Source organism: Chrysochloris asiatica, unplaced genomic scaffold (assembly GCF_000296735.1).
Source record: "Chrysochloris asiatica unplaced genomic scaffold, ChrAsi1.0 scaffold00337, whole genome shotgun sequence".
Taxonomy (NCBI): Eukaryota; Metazoa; Chordata; class Mammalia; order Afrosoricida; family Chrysochloridae; genus Chrysochloris; species Chrysochloris asiatica.
Genome location: NW_006408855.1, coordinates 567,579 through 586,362, shown reverse-complemented (window position 1 = coordinate 586,362; position 18,784 = coordinate 567,579). Strand labels below are relative to the sequence as shown.

The window sequence follows — 18,784 nt, the reverse complement described above, 5'->3', positions numbered from 1 at the left end:
TCCAAGGTGCATTGAAGGAACTGGCAAAGAACAAGGTTCCGGGCATAAAAATTGAAATCTCTCAAGAAAGTGAGGAGGCAAAGGAGGCATTCAACCATCTATACCAATAAATTTGGAAGACAACTATCTGGCTGACTGATTGAAAGAGATCCGTATTTGTGCCCATTCCAAAGAGAGGTGACCCAATGGAATGCAGAAATCATCAGACAGTATCTTTGATATCCCATGCGACTAAAGTTTTACTAAAGGTAATACAGAAACGGCTACAAGCATACATTGACAAAGAACTTCCAGAGGTTCAAGCTGGATTCAGAAGAGGATGTGGAACGAGGGATAACATTGCTGATGTCCACTGGATCTTGGCTGAAAGCGGAGAATATCAGAAAGATGTTTACCTGTGCTTTATTGACAATGCAAAGGCTTTTGATTGTGTGGATCACGACAAGCTAGCGACAACACTGCGAGGTCTGAGTATTCTGGAACATTTAATTGTGCTCATGAGGAATCTGTACCTGGACCAAGAGGCAGCTGTTCGAACAGAACATGGGAACACTGTATGGTTTAAAATTAAGAAAGGTATGCAACAGGGTTGCATTCTTTCACGATACTTACTCAACCTGTATGCTGAGCAAATAATCCGAGAAGCTGGGCTGGATGAAGAAAAACGCGGCATCAGGATGGATGAAGACTCATTAACAATCTGAGATATGCAGATGATACAACCTTGCTTGCTGAAAGTGAAGAGAACTTAAAATAGTTACTGATGAAGATCAAAGAGCACACAGCCTTCGGTACGGATTGCATCTCAATGTGAAAAAAAAACACAAAAATCCTTACCACTGGACCAATAAACAACATTCTTATCAACAGAGAAAAAGACTGAAGTTGTCAAGGACTTCATTCTTCTTGGATCAACTATCAACACTTATGGAAGCAGCAGTCAAGAAATCAAACAACATATTGCATTAGTCAAATCTGCTGTACTTTTCAGCTTGAGGATTAAGGTGCACCTGACCCAAGCCACAGTATTTTCAATAACCTCATATGCATGCAAAATCTGGACAGTTAATAAGGAAGACTGTAGAAGAATTGATGCTTTTGAGTTATGGTATTGGAGAAGAATATTGAAAGTGTCATGGGCAGCCAAAAGAACAAACAGATCCGTGTTGGAAGAAGTGCAGGCACAGTGCTCCTTGGAGGCCAAGATGGTCAAACTTCATCTCTCATACTTCAGACATATTGTCAGGAGGGACCAGTCGCTAGAGAAGGATATCATGTTTGGTAAGGTGGAGGGTCAGAGAAAAAGAGGAAGACCCCCAGCGAGATGGATGGGCAAAGTGGCAGCATCAATGGACTCAAGTGTGGCAGAATTGTGAGGTTGGCCCAGGACCGGACAGTGTTTCATTCTGTTATAAATCGGGTCTCTATGAGTCAGAACCGACTCAATGGCTTCTAACAACAACAACTTCTCAGTGGGTTAATGCGCTGGATTACAAAGTTGGTTTGATCCGCATGGTCAGCAGTTCAAGCTAACCAGTCACTCCTAAAAAATCCTTATACAGGGATGCTATGGGTAGGAACCGACTTGAGGGCACTTAATAACAACAACCGCTAGGTCAAATATTGTAACAAAATGTGCAAAGAACTGGAGTTAGAAAACCAAAAGAGAAGAACACATTCAGCATTTCTCAAGCTGAGAGAACTGACAAAAAAATTCAAACCTCAACTTATGGTATTGAAGGATTGTAAGGAGCTCTGGTAGCGTAGTGGTTACGAATCGGGCTGCGAACCTTAAGGTCAGTGGTTCGAAACTACCAGCTGCTCCGCGGGAGAAAGATGGAGGCTTTCTACTCCCGTAAGGATTTACACCCTCGGAAACCCTGTACAGGGTCGCTATGGGTCGGAACCGACTCAACGGCACTCAACAACAACAATGATGCTAAAGGAGCTCTGGTAGCGTAGTGGTTACGAATCGGGCTGCGAACCTAAAGGTCAGCGGTTCGAAACTACCAGCTGCTCCGCGGGAGAAAGATGAGGCTTTCTACTCCCGTAAGGATTTACACCCTCGGAAACCCTGTACAGGGTCGCTATGGGTCGGAACCGACTCGACGGCACATAACAACAACAACAACAATGGGCATAATACTGAATGATGAAGAAACTTCAAAAGAAGTTAGAAGGAATACACAGTCACTGTACCAAAAAGAAATGGTCAATGTTCAACCATTTCAATAGATAGCATATGACCAAGAGCCAATGATCCTGAAGGAAGAAGTCCAAGGTACATTGTAGTCATTGGCAAAGAAAAAGGCACCATTAACTGATAGGATAAAAATTGAAATCTTTCAACAAAGTAAAGCGGCACTCGAGGAACTCATTTATGCCAAGAAATTCGAAAGACAAATACCTGGCCAACTGACTGGAGATCTGTATTTGCGACCATTCCAAAGAAAAGTGGCCCAACAGAATGTGGAAATCATTGGACAATATCACTGATATGAGAGTAAAATTTTACTAAAGGTAATACAAAAATGGCTACAACCATACTTTGACAGAGAACTTCCAGAGGTTCAAGCCGGATTTAGAAGAGGATGTGGAACAAGGGATATCATTGCTGACATCAGATGGATCTTGCTGAAAGCATAGAATACCAGAAAGATGTTTACTTGTGCTTTACTGATTATGCAAAGGCTTTCGATTGTGTGGATAATAACAAGCTATGGACAACACTGCAAAGCATGAATATTCCAGAACACTTGATTGTGCTCATGAAGAACCTGTACATAAACCAAGTCAGTTGTTCAAAGAGAACATGGGAACACTGAATGGTTTAAAATTAAGAAAGGTGTGTGACGGGGTTGTATTCTTTAACCATACTTATTCAACCTGTATGCTAAACAAATAATATAAGAAGCTGGGTTATATGAAGAAAAACGTGGCATCAGGATTGGAAGAAGTCTCATTAACAACCTGCGATATACAGATGATACAACCTTGCTTGTGAAAGTCAAGAGGACTTAAAATACTTATTGATGAAGATCAAAGATCTCAGCCTTTGGTATGGCTTGCACCCCGATGTAAAGAAAACAAAAATCCTCAACACTGGACCAATAAATAACCTCCATATAAATGGAGAAAACATTGAAGTTGTCAAAGACTTCATTTTTCTTGGATCAACCATTAGCACTAGTGGAAGCAGTAGTCAAGAAATCAAACAACATACTGCATTGGGCAAATCAGCTGCACAAGACCTTTTTAAACTATTGAAGAATAAAGATGTCAGTTTGAGGACTAAGGTGAGCCTGACCCAAGTCATGGTATTTTCAATAACTTGATAAGCATGTAAGGGGCTCTAGTACCATAGTTGTTACTAGATGGGCTGCTGACTTCAAGTTTAGCTAGTTCAAAGCTACCAGCAGTTCTGTGGGAGAAAAGATGAGAATTTCTGTCCCTGTAAAGATTTACAGCCTCGGAAACCTTATACAGGGTCACTATGAGTCAGAACCAACTCCACAGCACACCACCACCATATGCATGTAAAAGCTGGATAGTGAATAAGGAAGACTGTAGAAGAAATGATGCATTTGAGTTATGGTATTGGAGGAGAATTTGGAAGTACCATGGACTGCCAAAAGAACAAACAGATCTGCGTTGGAAGAAGTACAGCCAGAGTGTTCCTTGGAAGCCAGGATGGCCAGACTTCATCTTTCATACTTCAGACATATTGTCAGGAGGGACCAGTCACTGGAGGATATCATTGATAAAGTGGAGGTTCAGGGGAAAAAAGAAAGATCCCAAATAAGATGGACTGGCACAGTGGCAGCATCAATGGGCTCAAGTGTAGCAGTGATTATGAGGTTGGCCCAGGACCAGACAGTGTTTCATTCTGTTGTGCATAGGGTCCCTATGAGTCAGTACCAACTTAATGGCACCTAACAACAACAAACCTGTAGGTCTCTGCCACTGCAAAGAGGTAGCCTGGTTCAGGCGGCTATCAATTCTAATCCCAATTACTGTGACAAGTCACATGGCAGCTCCAAACCTCCAACCACACCCTCCCCAAATAGAACTCAATGTTTTTTTATGAGCTGACATCTTATGGGTTCCTATTTTATGACAGATACTATTATAAGTGCTTTATACACATCATTTGTTGTTGCTATAGTGCCATAGAGTTGGTTCTGACTCATAATGACCCTACCTACACATAGCATAGTGGTTATGAATCGGGCTGCTATCCTCAGGGTCAGCAATTCAAAACTACCAGCTGTTCTGCGGGAGAAAGATGTGGCTTTCTGCTCCTGTAAAGATTTACAGCCTCAGAAACCCTATGCAGGGTCGCTATGAGTCGGAACCGACTCCACGGCACATAACAACAACACATAACAGAATGAAACACCACCCACCCCTGCACCATATGTTTGAGCCCCTTGTTCATCTCATTGAGGGTCTTCCTCATTTTCAAAGACACTCTACCAAGCATGATGTCCTTCTCCAGGGACTGTTTACTCCTGATAACATGTCCAAAGCATATGAGACAAAGTCTCATCATCCTAGCTTCTAAAGTGCAGTCTGGCTATACTTCTTCCCAGAAAGATTTATTCACTCTTCTGGCAGGCCATTCTCTTTCAGCATCTACCTACCTTATCAAAGGTTTGAAATGAAGATGTGAAAAAAGCTAGCAAGCAGTGGAACAAGGAATTGAACCCAGTTAGTCTGAGTGAATCAAACACTATACTGTTGCTAATTTCCCACATTGCTATGACAGTGGTATTTCCAAAATATAAATCTGATCATTTGTTTAAAACAGTTCAGTGACTACCCTACAGAACAGAGTTCAAGCTACTCAGTGCAGCATTAAAGTCATCTGTTTAGTTAGCTTTTATGAGATCAACTGAACTGGGAGTCTCTAAAAGATGGAACTTAGAAGGATGGAAGAAGGCAGGCTTAGCAGAGGAACAAAGGCTGATAGTTGTTCTGAGCCAGCTCTACCATTTACCAGATAACCTTGTACAAGTCATTTCCTCTCTAACCCTCAGGCTCCTCATCTAAACGATGGGGATTGTAATAGTACCTACAGATTTTAGAAGTTACTTAGCACAGAGGCAGGTACTCAATAAGCTCTCAAACCCCACCCTCCAGTCACACCCAAAGTCCTTGAGGTTCTCACCTCTAGGACTTTTAAACAAGTTGTTTCCCCTGCCTGGACCTTCAGGACTGGAGTCAACCATCAGCACCTCCCGGAAGGGCTTTCTTGGCCTGGCAAAAAACAGTTTCCTTCCACATTTGCAGGCCATGTGCCACAACCTAGAAATCCTCTTACTGCAGCCTAGCCTGCCTTCTGGGTCTCAGCAGTCATTGTTCTACACTGAAAATTGCCTCAGTCTGAATTGATCTCTCCCAAGAGGAGTTCACAACCCCAGCATCTAGCAAGCATAGTGTCCACATGTGGCTGGTCAGATGCTTGTTACATGAGATAACCTCAGCTTCCTCACTAGCAAATGGGAATAAATCAGAGGCCAGTATCCCTGAGAATTGTAGGGATTCAAGAGAATCAATCCTGTGGAGACTCTTTAAGAAGTGCTAGCTAGACACTGGTAAATGTAGAAACTGCTATTATTCCTTGGGGGCAGGGAGAAAGAAGGCGGCAAAGCAGAAGGAATGAGGCACCTGATGACAGACTACAATTTCCCTCCAGGGGTCTAAGAAAAGCTTTATCTGTTTTTGTTATGTTGTTTCTGTCACTGGAGGCTCCAATGTGCAAATGATTTGTGTGAGGAATTTGGGGGGAGGTAGAGGGGAGGACTAAATTGTCCTGTTGTGGTACTGTAGGATAGGCACTGGACTGCTAACCACAAGGCTAATGGTTCAAACCCATTAGTCACTCCTCAGAAACCCCATATAGGAGGATCTTTATGAGTCAGCAAGGACTCAATACTCAATGGCACTTAACAACAACAAAGCTGTTCTTACAGAATTCCTTAATTTAGCTATCACTATATTACAAAGATAAACAATTGGAGATGGAGTCATTGCAAATGGAGTCCCTAAAGACTTCTCCTGAATTACAATGTAAAACATCGGAACCATTTTACTGCCAACAAAGTTTCAAAGACATAAAATTTAATAATAAGTCACCTCAGCTCTCCTCAGAAACCCTATAGAGACAGGATCGCTATGAGTCGGAACCGATTTGACAGCACTTAACAACAACAATTCTTTAAATACTAACTTTTATTCCTGACCTTATTACTAATACTAGGAAACAGCTAACATTTACTTGAGTATTGACCATGTGCTAAGTTCGTGATTAATATCCCATTCCCAACAATGCAGAGAAGTGGCCAGTAATATCCCTATTTTATAGAGGAAAAGGAGGAAGAGATTTTAGATAAAGGTTTTAGATCACTTTTTAGATCATTTGCCCAGTCACTCAGCAATAAAGTGAAAGAGCTGGGATTTGAGAAGTAGGTCTTCCTCCAAACCTACGTTTATATAGCTTCTAAAAACAAGACCTTTGGACATCTGAACACAAGGGATTACTGTTAAATTTTCATGTGTGGAAATGAAAAAAAAAAGAAGAATTCTTAAGAGTCCTTATATTTTATAGAAAATACTGGTGGTGTTTTTAAGTGCTACTGAATCCTTTCAGACTCATGGCAACCCTGCATAGGGTTTCTAAGGAACAAGTGGTATTTTTGAACCCCCGACCTTGTAGTTAGCAGTCCAGTGCTTATCCTACAATGCCACACCTGGACTCCATAAAATGCCCTTTCTTATGTAGTTATGTATAAAACACAGCAAGACCTATGGGAGGGAGAAAAGTTTACAAACATTTTATGAGAAGAGCAAAACAAAAGTAATAGTGGTAACATATACTCAACTCCTCATAATTCAAGTTTTGATAATCCTATAAATTAGGCATTCTTGTTCCCATTTACTGAGACTGCCAATGATCCATATGAAGTGATTAGAATACTTGATAAGGCCCAGACAGATTAAGTAATTTACCATGCTGGAAAAGTCTACTTCCAAAGTGAGATGTCCAAAAGACTTAAACTACATAGGCAAGTTACATGTGGCCCCAAAAGAGAGGTAGATGCTAGAACACAAACTTGGACAAGAATCTGCATTCAAATCCTAGGTCCTCTAACTATTTTGCCTTACTGAATTACAGATACAAGAACCCTGGTTAGGTGTTTGGCTGCTAACTACAAGGTCTGTTGTTTAAATCCATCAATGGTTCCTGGGAAGAAAGATGAGGCTATTTGCTCCCATAATGATTATAGTCTTAGAAATACTATACAGGGTCAATCAACTCAATGGCAGTAGGGTTGGTTTTTATTTCAATTCTCATATAAGCCCTTGGGTGATGAAATAGTAGAGCACTCAGCTACTAACCAAAAAATTGCCAGTTCAAAAACACTCAGAGGCACCTCATTAGAAAGAACAGGTGATCTGCTTTCAAAAGATCACAGCCATGAAAATCCCATGGAGTGCAGTTCTACTCTGCATCACATGGGGTTGTCATGTGTTGGAATCAACTCAACAGCAACTGACTGATCCTCATATAACTAATTTCATTCAATTCTCATGACCAATTTCCTATTCATCAGAGCATAATGGGCAACATTCACTACTCCATATGGGACCAGGGGCAGCTAAGCCAAATAAGTGGTGCCCAGGAAACTCAAGAAAAGTGGCCTGAGTTGAGAAGGGGTGTTGTTGTTAAGTGCTGTGGAGTCGATTCCAACCCACAGCAACCCTGTACAGGGTTTCCAAGGAGCAGCTGGTGAGCTTGAACTATCAACCTTGCAGTTCAAATGACTCTGTAGTCTGATGCATTAGCCCACAGCACCCCACCAGGTGAAGGGGTGGACTTCTACAATTAAGGAATGTTTGTATGGTCACAAATAGAATCAACAGTCTGGGTGGCACCTTCCTTCTCTTCACCGTGCCCCAGACCTGGGTTCCAGGCTACTGTATGGTTTCTACTGTGATTAAAGTAACTTATAGAAACTCTAATCAAAAGGAAGGTGGCAGTAGAGTAGGTAAGAGTACTGGGATTGGAGTAAAAAACACCCATAATCCATAGTCCAAACTCTGCTTACTCACCAAATTCTCTTGGACTGTTTTCTTTACTTGTTAAATGGTGATACTTCATCAGTTCTGAGGGTTAAATGAGATTTTATCACAAGCTCCAAAAATGCTAGTCATTGGCACTGTAGTATAAACACTGGACTGCTAAACAAAAGGTAAGGAGTTCAGACCCACCAGCAGATCCTCTGGAAACCCTGTAAGTTGAAACCAACCCCACAATGGCACTTAACAACAACACATTATTACTGTAAAATGCTCACATTTCCAGGCCGGGTTTCTATAACCTAGAAATCCTAAATACATTGCATTTGTAGAAATAAAGTATGTTAATTTACCTAAGCACTAAACTTCTAACCACAAGGTCAGCGGTTCAAATCCACCAGCTTCTCCTCAGAAGCCCATACAGTTGGAACTGACTTAACAACTCAACAGCACTTTAATAGCTCAATCACACTTAATGTAGACCTTTTCCACATGGAAAAGACATTAGCTCCTTTTGAAAATCAGGTTTTGATGAGGATAGCATTCAAATACTCACTTAAGACGCCTGACAGTCAGTCTTTAAATCCCAGAATTATGATCCTGGCATGGATATGCTCTCATGTTTTAAATCCTTCCCTTCTTCCCTCCCTTCCCCCCACCCATCACCAACATCTACATGCAGGCCCCACCTCCTGTTCATACAACCACCCTAAGTATTTTTTTTTGTATTGAAAAAATTTATATTTAGAATTAAGCCAGCTGGATTCCGTTTAGATGATCCCAATTTTGTTGGCAACATCCAAAGCATCATAGCCAGGAGCCAGTCGAACATATGCCTTCTTTTCTCCATGAGGCCTGATTAAGGTGTTGACCTTGGCTATATCAATGTCATAGAGCTTCTTCACAGCCTGCTTTATATGGTGCTTGTTGGCCTTGACATCAACAATGAACACACGTGTGTTATTATCTTCAATCTTCTTCATGGCTGACACAGTAGTCAGAGGGAACTTGATAATGGCATAGTGGTCAAGCTTGTTTCTCCTGGGGGCACTCTTCTGAGGATATTTGGGCTGCCTCTGGAGCCTGAGTCTTGGGCCACCATAAGGTGGGTGACGTGTGGATTTTCTTTTGTTTGTGACTGTGGACGCCTTTCAGCACTGCCTTCTTGGCCTTCAACGCCTTTGCTTTGGCTTCTGCTTTGGGAGGGGCAGAGGCTTCCTTCTTCGCCTTTGGCACCATCTTCATAAAAAGGCCCTCCCTATATATTTGCATTTGGTAACTCATACCTTACCAGACTCCTAAAATTTTACAGGATTTCTGCAAGTTCATTACTTCCATTATTTGACCAAAGAAAGAAAGGTATGGCTAGAGACTAACCTAAGATCTAGCAAACCCCAAATCTAGGATAAAGTAGAATTAAAAATCAAGATCTAAATTTCCTTTAGGTCACCTCATGGGCAACAACCTGTAAGGGGCACTCCTTGAGATAAATGAATAGGACAGGGGCAGCACACCACCCCCACTTTCTTCAAGCTTACAATCTAATCAAGAAGACAGACTAAACATACATCTTGATTTAAAAAGTACCAATCAAGAAAATGTAAACTTCCAATAACACCCATACTTGCAGATAGTACCCACTTGACCTGGATTCAATGGCTGGATGATCAGAACTTGACTAGAGGGAGAAAGAAGAAAAAAAAAAAAAGAGTAATCTGCTACAATTTGATGAACTTGACCTATGCTTGTGGATGCAGTAGACTAAAAGAGGGAACGAATCTTTACAGTGAGGATCGTTCCCACCCCTTGGTACACAGGGTTGACAGGGATGGGCAACTTAGACATTGGCTACCCAAACTTGGGGGGAGGAGGTGGGCTTACAAAGGCAAGAAATGACTGGCTTACAAACTAGATTCAGAAGGTGTGGGGGAAGGTAGACTCTCCACTAAGTGGTTTTCAATCTGTCTGGACAGGGTTGATGAAAAGAGATGAGGATAAGACTCCTGTGATTCAATAGAGAATAATTGCTATCAGGACTGATTGTGAGTGATGCAAATGTAAAATAGATGTTTTGTAACAAAAGGAGGGGAGTGGTTGATCTTGAAGTCCAGGAACAGAGGTCCGTGGGACCATCAAGGAGAAGAGTGGAGTGCAGGACCCTACCCAGAGAAGCAGTGATGCCAGAGATGGGGCAGAGATGATGATGTGGTGAGATGGAGCAGTTGCAGACTCTGGACTCAGGGAGGGAGAGGGGCTGTGTGCTGACGGCCAGTGGGGGGCAGGTTTGCAAAAAACCCTTTGGTTTTTTGATGATGCATGGAAGGGACTGTAATCATTGCAATGAAACAAAATACGATAGGATGAATGTAAAGCTGATGTTCTCCCATGTAAATTATCACTTAATTCACAATAAAAACTTACAAAAAGAAAATGTAAACTTCTCCACAATACTTCCTAGAAAGATGAGGAAAGGAGATAAGTCAGGAGATTATGTACACCTTTGAACCCTGATTTCTAGGCAGTACCAGCAACCGCCTTTGAGAGTAACAAGGTGTTCTCAAAGAACTGCTACTGTTCATTGGTGAACTTAACTGAACTCTAGATTTCTTATCATTGTTCTCAGCAATTTTTCTGTCTGGAGTTTTCTGGCCGAGCATGTTCCTTGGGGGAAGTATTCGTTAAATAGTGTTTATATTTTAGAAATACCTTCAAATTTCAGATTGGAACCATAAGCACCTTTAAAATCCAAGGAAGTCCATGGGGAGTTGCAAATGGCTAATATGCTTGGCTTTTTAAGGAAGGCACCCAATGGAACCTCAGAAAAATCAGTCATTGAAACCCTAGGAAGCACAGTTCTACTCTAGCACATATGGGGTAGCCATGAGTCAGAATCTAAGTAACAGTTACCATTTATTTTTGTTGGTTTTTTTTAAACCGGGAAAAAATTTAAAGTAGCTGATTCCCTATAAATACGGGAGACCTCGAGTGAAGAGGGTTAAATCATCAATCTCACTTTGCCCAAACTCTTACCAAGAGCAAACTACAGTGCTTCACCTTTAAACATCATGTCAAACACCTCTAAATGTTTGCATGGTAATTCAAAGCAAAATTGAATGTGGGGGGGGGTAGGAGGGAAAAACATTTTTAAAACATACATCAGATAACATAGTTGTATGTATGTTATCCTCTCCCTCTCAGTAAGAGGGAAAATTACTAACATTGAATGAAGAACTCAAGAAAGTCTTCTCTGAGAATTCTAGGTATTCTGAATTAACTATAATGTAACACTGGAACAGAGCAGGAAGGCAAAAGAATGCTGAAGTTGGGTGTGAGGACAAGCTGACTGTTTTGGCTAGAAAAGAGACAGTGGCAGAAGTGACCCGGACAAGGGAATGACTGGCAGACTGCCCGCCAGAGCACGTGACAGAAACCAGATCTGCTACAAGCTCCACAGACTCTGGGTTTCAAAGAAAGGTACTGACAAAGACTCAGAGCAGGGAAGACTTTGGAGGTATTCAAGACCTTCATTTTGCAAATGAGGAGAACTAAGCCCAATAGCATTAAGTGACTTGCCTGAGGTCTCACAGCCAGTGAGTGGAAGAACTAGAACTAGAGCCAAACACAGATCAAATCAGTTACTGAAAAGGATCTAACATTCATGTGAGAGATGGGAGGGAGGGAGCAGAGGGGGCACAAAATAGTCTAATCACTTAGGTTTGTCCTGATTAAGACCTAGAATAGGGTCATGATGGAAAGGGTCATGTACAGGTGGCAACCAGGGAAATAGGTAGAAGGGAAAAGCCTAGTAAGACATGGGAATAGATTAGACATGAGTGTACAAAAGGAAAGACATCATGGCAAGCCATTGATCTCCATCAAAGAAAGTCACCTTTCCACCAGCATTTGCTTTTCTGGAGCATCAATACAAAGACAAGTCAGCAGCTCCTATTCAGGGTTCAGACCTTCCCCAGGCCCATTTACAGAACCTAAAAAACCAAGATTGAAGTTGTCAAGGAACATTTTACTTGTACCCACAATTAATGATCATGGAAGCAGCAAAAGACCTCTTTAAAATATTAAAGAGCACGGATGTCACTTTCAGAACTAAGATGAGCCAGACCCAAGCCATGGGATTTTCAATCTTCTCAGACACATATGAAAGCTGGACAATTAATAAGTAAGACTGAAGAATAATTGATGCCTTTGTATTATGGTACCATGGACTGCCAAAGCAAACAAGTCTGTCTTTAAAGAAATACAGCCAGAATGCTCTTAGAAGTGGGGATGGGGAGAATTCTTTAGTCCCTGCAGAAAGACATCACGCTTGGTAGAGGGTCATTGAAGAAAAGGAAGATGACCAATGAGATGGACTGAAGCAGTGGCAGCAACAAATATGACAACAGTTGTTAAGAGTGGCACAGGATCAGACAGTGTTTCATTCTGTTGTTCATAGGATGGTCTCTATGAGTTGGAGCTAACAACAAACAAACAAACAAGAAGACCTCCCTGGAAATATCAACACCTGTGCTGATTTGGGTCACCTCTGAACCCCTCTCTGCCCATGGCAGGCTGACAGGTGAGGAACCAGAAACAAGCTGGCAGTTAAGCCAACTATACAGTACCTAGGATAATCTCTATGTCAAAAATTATGTTTACATCTAACAAGAACATATTTAAACACTTAAAATGTGTTGGTATTCATAGATACAGAAAAACAAAGCTCCTAGAGAAGTTGGGGCCATGATTTAAAAACCTAAATGTTAGATTAACTGTAATTGAGTACTAATAGTCCTTAGAAACGGACCACCTCATTATACTAACATTAAGGGATATGTGTCTACATAAAAGAAAAATGGAAAACAATATCCCAGCATTAGGTTGACCACCATCTTCCTATTTTTACAGAGAAGTCTCTTTTTTTTTTTTTTAACTGTGAACTGAGTGATAGTTTACATGGGAGAACATCGGTTTTACACCATCAGTCCATTGCAACAGTATTTGCTTTCATTCCGTTTTTCTTTTTTTGGGGGGGGGTGGGGGAGTGGGGCGGGGAGATGTACACAAAAACACTCAGGAATATATAACCATTAAAACAACCAAAGGACACATTCTGCAAGCCTGCCTCCTGGCGGCCAGCTCTAAATCCCTCTCTTTCTATAAGTCTAGCGTCTTCAGCTGCTCCCTCTCTCCCCGTCTTCATCTCTGGTGTCCAGTGACTGTAATTTAAAGATGCTCCTCTGTGCATCATCATTCAACAGTATTTGCTTACATTCCCTCTGTTTTTCTTTTCTTTTTTGGGGGTGGTGGGGTGGGGAGATGGACACAAAAACAATCAGGAATAATTTAAACAATCAAAGGGTACATTCTGCAAGCCTGCCTCCTGGCCACCAGCACTCAGTCCCTCTCTTTCTGAGTCTAGAGTCCTCAGATGCCTTCTTACAGAGAAGTCTTTTGCTTTGTGTGCAGAACCTCATTACCTAAAAAGTAGTTCTGCAACATTAGCATCCCTTAGGAGACTGACTACCTTATAGCTACCAAATCAGTATCAGGAGTTTAACCAACCTACCCCCAGGTGAATTATTTGCACGTTCAAGTTTGAGAAGTAGTGGTATAGAATACTTTACAGTCTGCACAGTTTAGCAACAAAGAAAAAATACCAAACAAGCAAATAAAGAAACACAGTACCTGTTCACTTTCCGTAGACTATATTCTATTAGATACTGCTCAGACAGAGTTCCAATTTGTGTGTATGTGAGAGAATATGGTATTTACTAATGACCACATGATCTAAATGTGAGCTCTATTTCGCTTCCCAAAATAACACAACTTGAGTTTTCATGAATATAACATATAAAACAGCTTAGTTGTTCTGAAAATACAATAATGGTTCAATTTATTCAAATCCTAACACTCAGTTCAGGGCACTTCTCCACAAACCCCATTAATTCCTACAGGTTCCTGGGAATACCGTTAAATTCCCCAGCATACCTAAGAAGCAGGTGCTTGGCAAACATCCAAACTCCAAATGAGATTCAGAAAGACTTGGTCTTAAAAATGCAGTATTTTCCTGCCATGTCCTGCCAGTGCAGCTTCTCATTCCCAAACTCTCCCCAAGTAAGGCCTCATACAGCTGCACACTCAAGTACTTCCCAGGAGGGAGAAAGGTCAGAAGTGTCACTATCCCATAAGCACTTGGGATTCCAGCTGTGGAGAAATAAATCTGGTTGGGGTTCAGACTTAGAAGTCCTGAGTAATATCTGGAAAGGCAGTGGGGAAACAAAAGAAAGAACCTACTGAGAGGCTCTTGAGAAACAAGAGACAAGATGTTTGTAGATTTTTAAGGGATGGGGGGCAGGGAAAGCTTTGCAGTTTATGTGAGAAGATGATCAGAGAGAAAAAGTATCCATCCCCCACCCCAGGAACAGGAACAAAAAGAGTGACCAAAGGATTCCTCCAATGACCTCTTTTCTGGATAAGAGGGAAAAGCTATGTAGGGAAGCAGCTTATGGGCTGAAAGCAGAACTAGAAAAATCTCTTGAGGTTTTTTTTCCAGTCAGAAGATAAAGCAAAGGAGAAAACAGTATTTACTAAGCAGAATCTAATAAAAAACAGGCCACCAGAGAGATTTAGAGTCCTGTGAATAGCCCAAAGAAATATGCAAGGGGATTCCTTTTCATTTTAACCCTGCAGCTGGGGAGTCAAGCAGTCCAGACTTAAGGTTATCTCAAGCAGCAAAGGAAAAATCTCTAGTCACTTGAAGCAGAGCAGTGCCCAAAGGGAGTAAGAAACCAGACAAAGCTAATAAGTATGCAGAAAGCAAAAAGATAATGGATAGATTGTACCAAATGCAGCCTTCAGGTACTCCTTTGGGCGTGACTAAGGTGTGACTATAGGAAATGTGCTTTAAAAAGGGAGGACACAGAAGCAGAAATTGGGGTGCTACAGAAAGGTATGCATTCCAGGTGAAGAGGAAATAGGGTGCATTTGAAGAGACAAGGGAGAGCGCCTAAAAGGATAGGAGCTTTGGAACATGGAAGACTATATGGAAGGAAACTAAGGAATGAAAATGTCTTCCTTGAACAGCAGAGTTATGCCTTGTGAATCTACCAGCCACTGTGCACAAGAAAGAGAAGGATTTCTGCTCCGTTAAAATACTTCCAGCCTCGGAAACCCTATATACAGAGTCGCTATGAGTAGAAATCGACTCAATGGCAGTAGGTTTTTTTGGGTTGAATGGCAGAAAGCTAAAAAGGGTTGGGAATTGTGGAATAGGACATGCTCAAGAACCAGGAATAACAGGATTCATGAGAAAGGTGTACTCCCAGATAAGAAGCATCAATAAGGAAGAAATGATGTATTTCGTACATTTGGGTGGCACAGGAAACAAATAGTCTCAGAAATGAAAATAAGGTGTTTCCCCAGAAAATAAGGTAACTTGATTTGAGGACTCTTGAGAAGAGTGTAACCCGAAGAATGGAATGGCTAGAAAAGACAGTGAATTCACAGATTCGTGGAACCGGAAATAACTGCTCCCCAACCAAGATTTAGACATAATTTCTGGGAGACTGTGGAAATGTGGTTGGTGCCTTTGATTTGAAGGACTGAGAAAGGTCCCAAAATCTTAAAACTCTGGAAAGCATGAAAAAGGGAATTCTTCCTTGGATTTATGGGAATATAAATCACTTTGAAACTTTGGATATTAAACCCAGGTTTAAGGGATTCGTTAACCGGGGGAACCCTCAAATTTGAAAGGTATGCATACCCAGACTAGGAAACTCAAGAACGGGAATGTGCGCCCAGGGTTTGAGGGATCAGAAAAAGTGGCTACACACTCAGTTTAAGAAAACTTTGGAAACTGACATAAAATCCCAAGGATAGAGATTAAGAAAGTGGATACGCTGCCCACATTCTAAAAACTATAAAGGGGGCACTCCCAGATTAGGGGGTTTGAGAAAGGGGTGTGCTCCTCAGAATAGGATGAGTCACTCAAAGAAACCGCGCTCCAAAGTACAAGGAAAGAACCGGCTGGCGGTGGGGCTCTAGAGGGCCACACGTCTCAGGCTATAGCCCTAGCGCTTACCCCCACCCCCAACACGGCCCACTCCGCGCCCCGGGCCCGCACCCCGCGGCCCAGCCCCCTCGGGCAAAGCTGATTGGCCGCAGCCGCCGTCACTCCCGCGGGCAGTCCCGGGGATTGGACACCGTTCTCACGGCCGCCACGCTCTCAGCAGCGGTCCCCGGGCCTTCCTCCAGGCAGGGCAAGCGGGGCCAAGCAAGGAGTGGGGCCGGGCAGGAGACTGGAGCAGCGGTAGCGTCCGTCACCGTCCCCGTCCGTCACCTTCCCCGCCCGCGCAGCGCGCGCACAGCGCGGGCCTGACCCGGCACCGCCACCGGCTTCGCCTCGCCGCACCTCGCTGCGAGCTCACCTCACGGCCCCGCTCCGGCTGCGCCGCTTCAGGACCAACCGACAGAAGGACTCTGCGTGCTGTGCACCACGTGACCCCCGGGACGCGCCCAGCGTATCCCCCGCCCCCCCACACACACACACACACATACACGCACCATCGCCACCACCGAGTGACGCAGTGCTCCAGATGCCCCGCCCTCTGCCCCGCCCCACTCGATCACCGTGGCGACGGCGCGCTCGGGCCCCGCCCACAACTCTGACGCGCGGGAACTCCGCCGGCGCCCTGCTACAGAACACGAAGTCTCCACTAGTTCATGCATACCCACTGAGATCACGCAAGGTCGGGGACTGAACACTATCCAACACCTATGAATTTTGCCTTCTAAATGCATCTTTACAGGCTCTCCTCTCCATCTCAGTGCCACCACTCATTCTAAGCCACCATGACCTATCTCCCAGACGATTCCATTACTTACTTTTTCCCTTTCCAAACCATTGTTCACACAAAGACAGGGAACTTTTCAAAACTCAAATGTTATCACGGCCATTCCCTCCCTGATCAAAGCGATTTTCCACTACTATTTGGATTAACATCTACCAAGCTTTCAAAGTCTAGACCTAACCTGCCTCTCTTGCCGCCTGTCCTCACTCATCCAGCTCCCCTACTTTCTCAGCACCTTTCAAGTCCGCAAACCGGGCAGGTTCCTCTCTGCCTCAGGGCATTTTGCACTCCTCCCTTCACTCTGCCTCTTTAACTCCTAAGAATGGATTCCAATTACTTTATTTTGCCAATGGAGCCAAAGTCTGAGTTGGAAGGGCCTAAAACCATTGGGATTTGGGATTTGCTAAACATTTGTGATTTGTGGGGGCAAAGGAGAGTTTTTCACATTAGAAAAACAAGACAACTTATTGTGCCTCTTAAAATGTAAATTTAATTATGTCACTGTCCTGCTTAAAAGGACCTACCAATCTCTTCATCTGCATACCTCCCCCCTTGCTCATCCTCTGGGCATATTTTCAATTTCCTTGACCTTTCCAAATTCTTTCCAACCTCTAGGCAATTGCATTGCAGTTAAGTGCCCTCCAGTCGGTTCTAGGCTGTTGGGTTTTTTAAAGTTTATTCTTCAGCATTCACTCTGTGTAAGTGTCATCTCAGTGAGGTCCTGTTTGGCCACATTAGCTAGAAGTGCTCCACTGGATCACTTCTCCTTTAAAGCAATTATCCTTTACCTTATTGTTGTTTTTAACAGAACATTTAACCATTTTTGTGGTTGTTCTCTTGGTTGCTTATGTTTGCATACTTCCCATTTACTACTGAAATGTCAGACTTAGCAAGTAGTAGGTGTTCAATGTGTATCTGTGGAAGAAATTAATTTTTTTTAAAAGTTATTGGAAAATGTAATAGATTACTTTCTATGATCTGAGTTCATAGGTCAAGTGCTTTCCAAGTAAGGGCTGGAGACTGAAAAGGGAAATCTCAGCTGAGGCAGGCAGAAAGCAGCCCTCAGGATTAGACACTGGGAAACCAGAGACAAAAGTTCTAGCAATATGAGGTCCAGTACTACTTTCATGAACTGAGCCACCTACTCAAATATAGGAAGCATCTATTTCCCAGGATCTTCTGAGCTTATGCTTATTAATATAAAATTGTTCAATTTTATATTATTTTATATACATAATTTTATATTATATAGTAGCATAGAAAGGATTTTTGACCACACAACTACAATAATGCCAAGAATTCCAGACTCTGTAGTCCCATACAAAATAACATCTGCATGTACTGAGAGCTAGGGTTAAGATGGACATTAAAGACACTGAGCAGAATGGGATTTAGGCTATGCTCTGGAGGAGCTCACAGCCTGGTAAAGAAACCATCACTATTTCTAAATTATAATTCTTTCTGTCTGTTTCAAGGACAAATGTTTAACCATTGGGATTTGGGACACTGTTTATCAGGAAAATAAATAAATAAAAAGAGAACTATATTACAATAATGTTGGGACCCAGAACAACAATGCAAGAGCAGGCTTGATGAATAGGCAGAAAGGCAGCTCCAGAAAGCAGAGAAACAAAAAGTAGTTGTCTCTGCTGCTTACAAACACCATACATCACAACTGGAACTCAATCTTAACATCCCTTTGTTTTTCAGTCACTTGCTTAAGAAGTGAAGTGTTGGCCAGGAGTTGCTATTGATTGGCCAATCTCAGTTTACATGAATGAATCCAGAATATCAACAAGATTGAGCATGGCAGTCCCCAAAGCAGGAACTACTACATACAGTGTGTTCTCTGA

At 42.5% G+C, this 18,784-nt stretch overlaps 1 protein-coding gene across 1 annotated transcript in view; it reads right to left on the bottom strand.

Moving 5' to 3' along the window:
• The window catches only part of PHF20 (PHD finger protein 20), a 211,272-nt gene extending 194,685 nt beyond the window's left edge, over window positions 1-16,587 (bottom strand). The window contains exon 1 of the mRNA XM_006875716.1: window positions 16,509-16,587. The gene's annotated coding sequence lies outside the window, so the exon portion shown is untranslated. The remainder of the gene's footprint in view (window positions 1-16,508) is intronic.
• Between the last annotated feature and the right edge of the window lie 2,197 nt (window positions 16,588-18,784).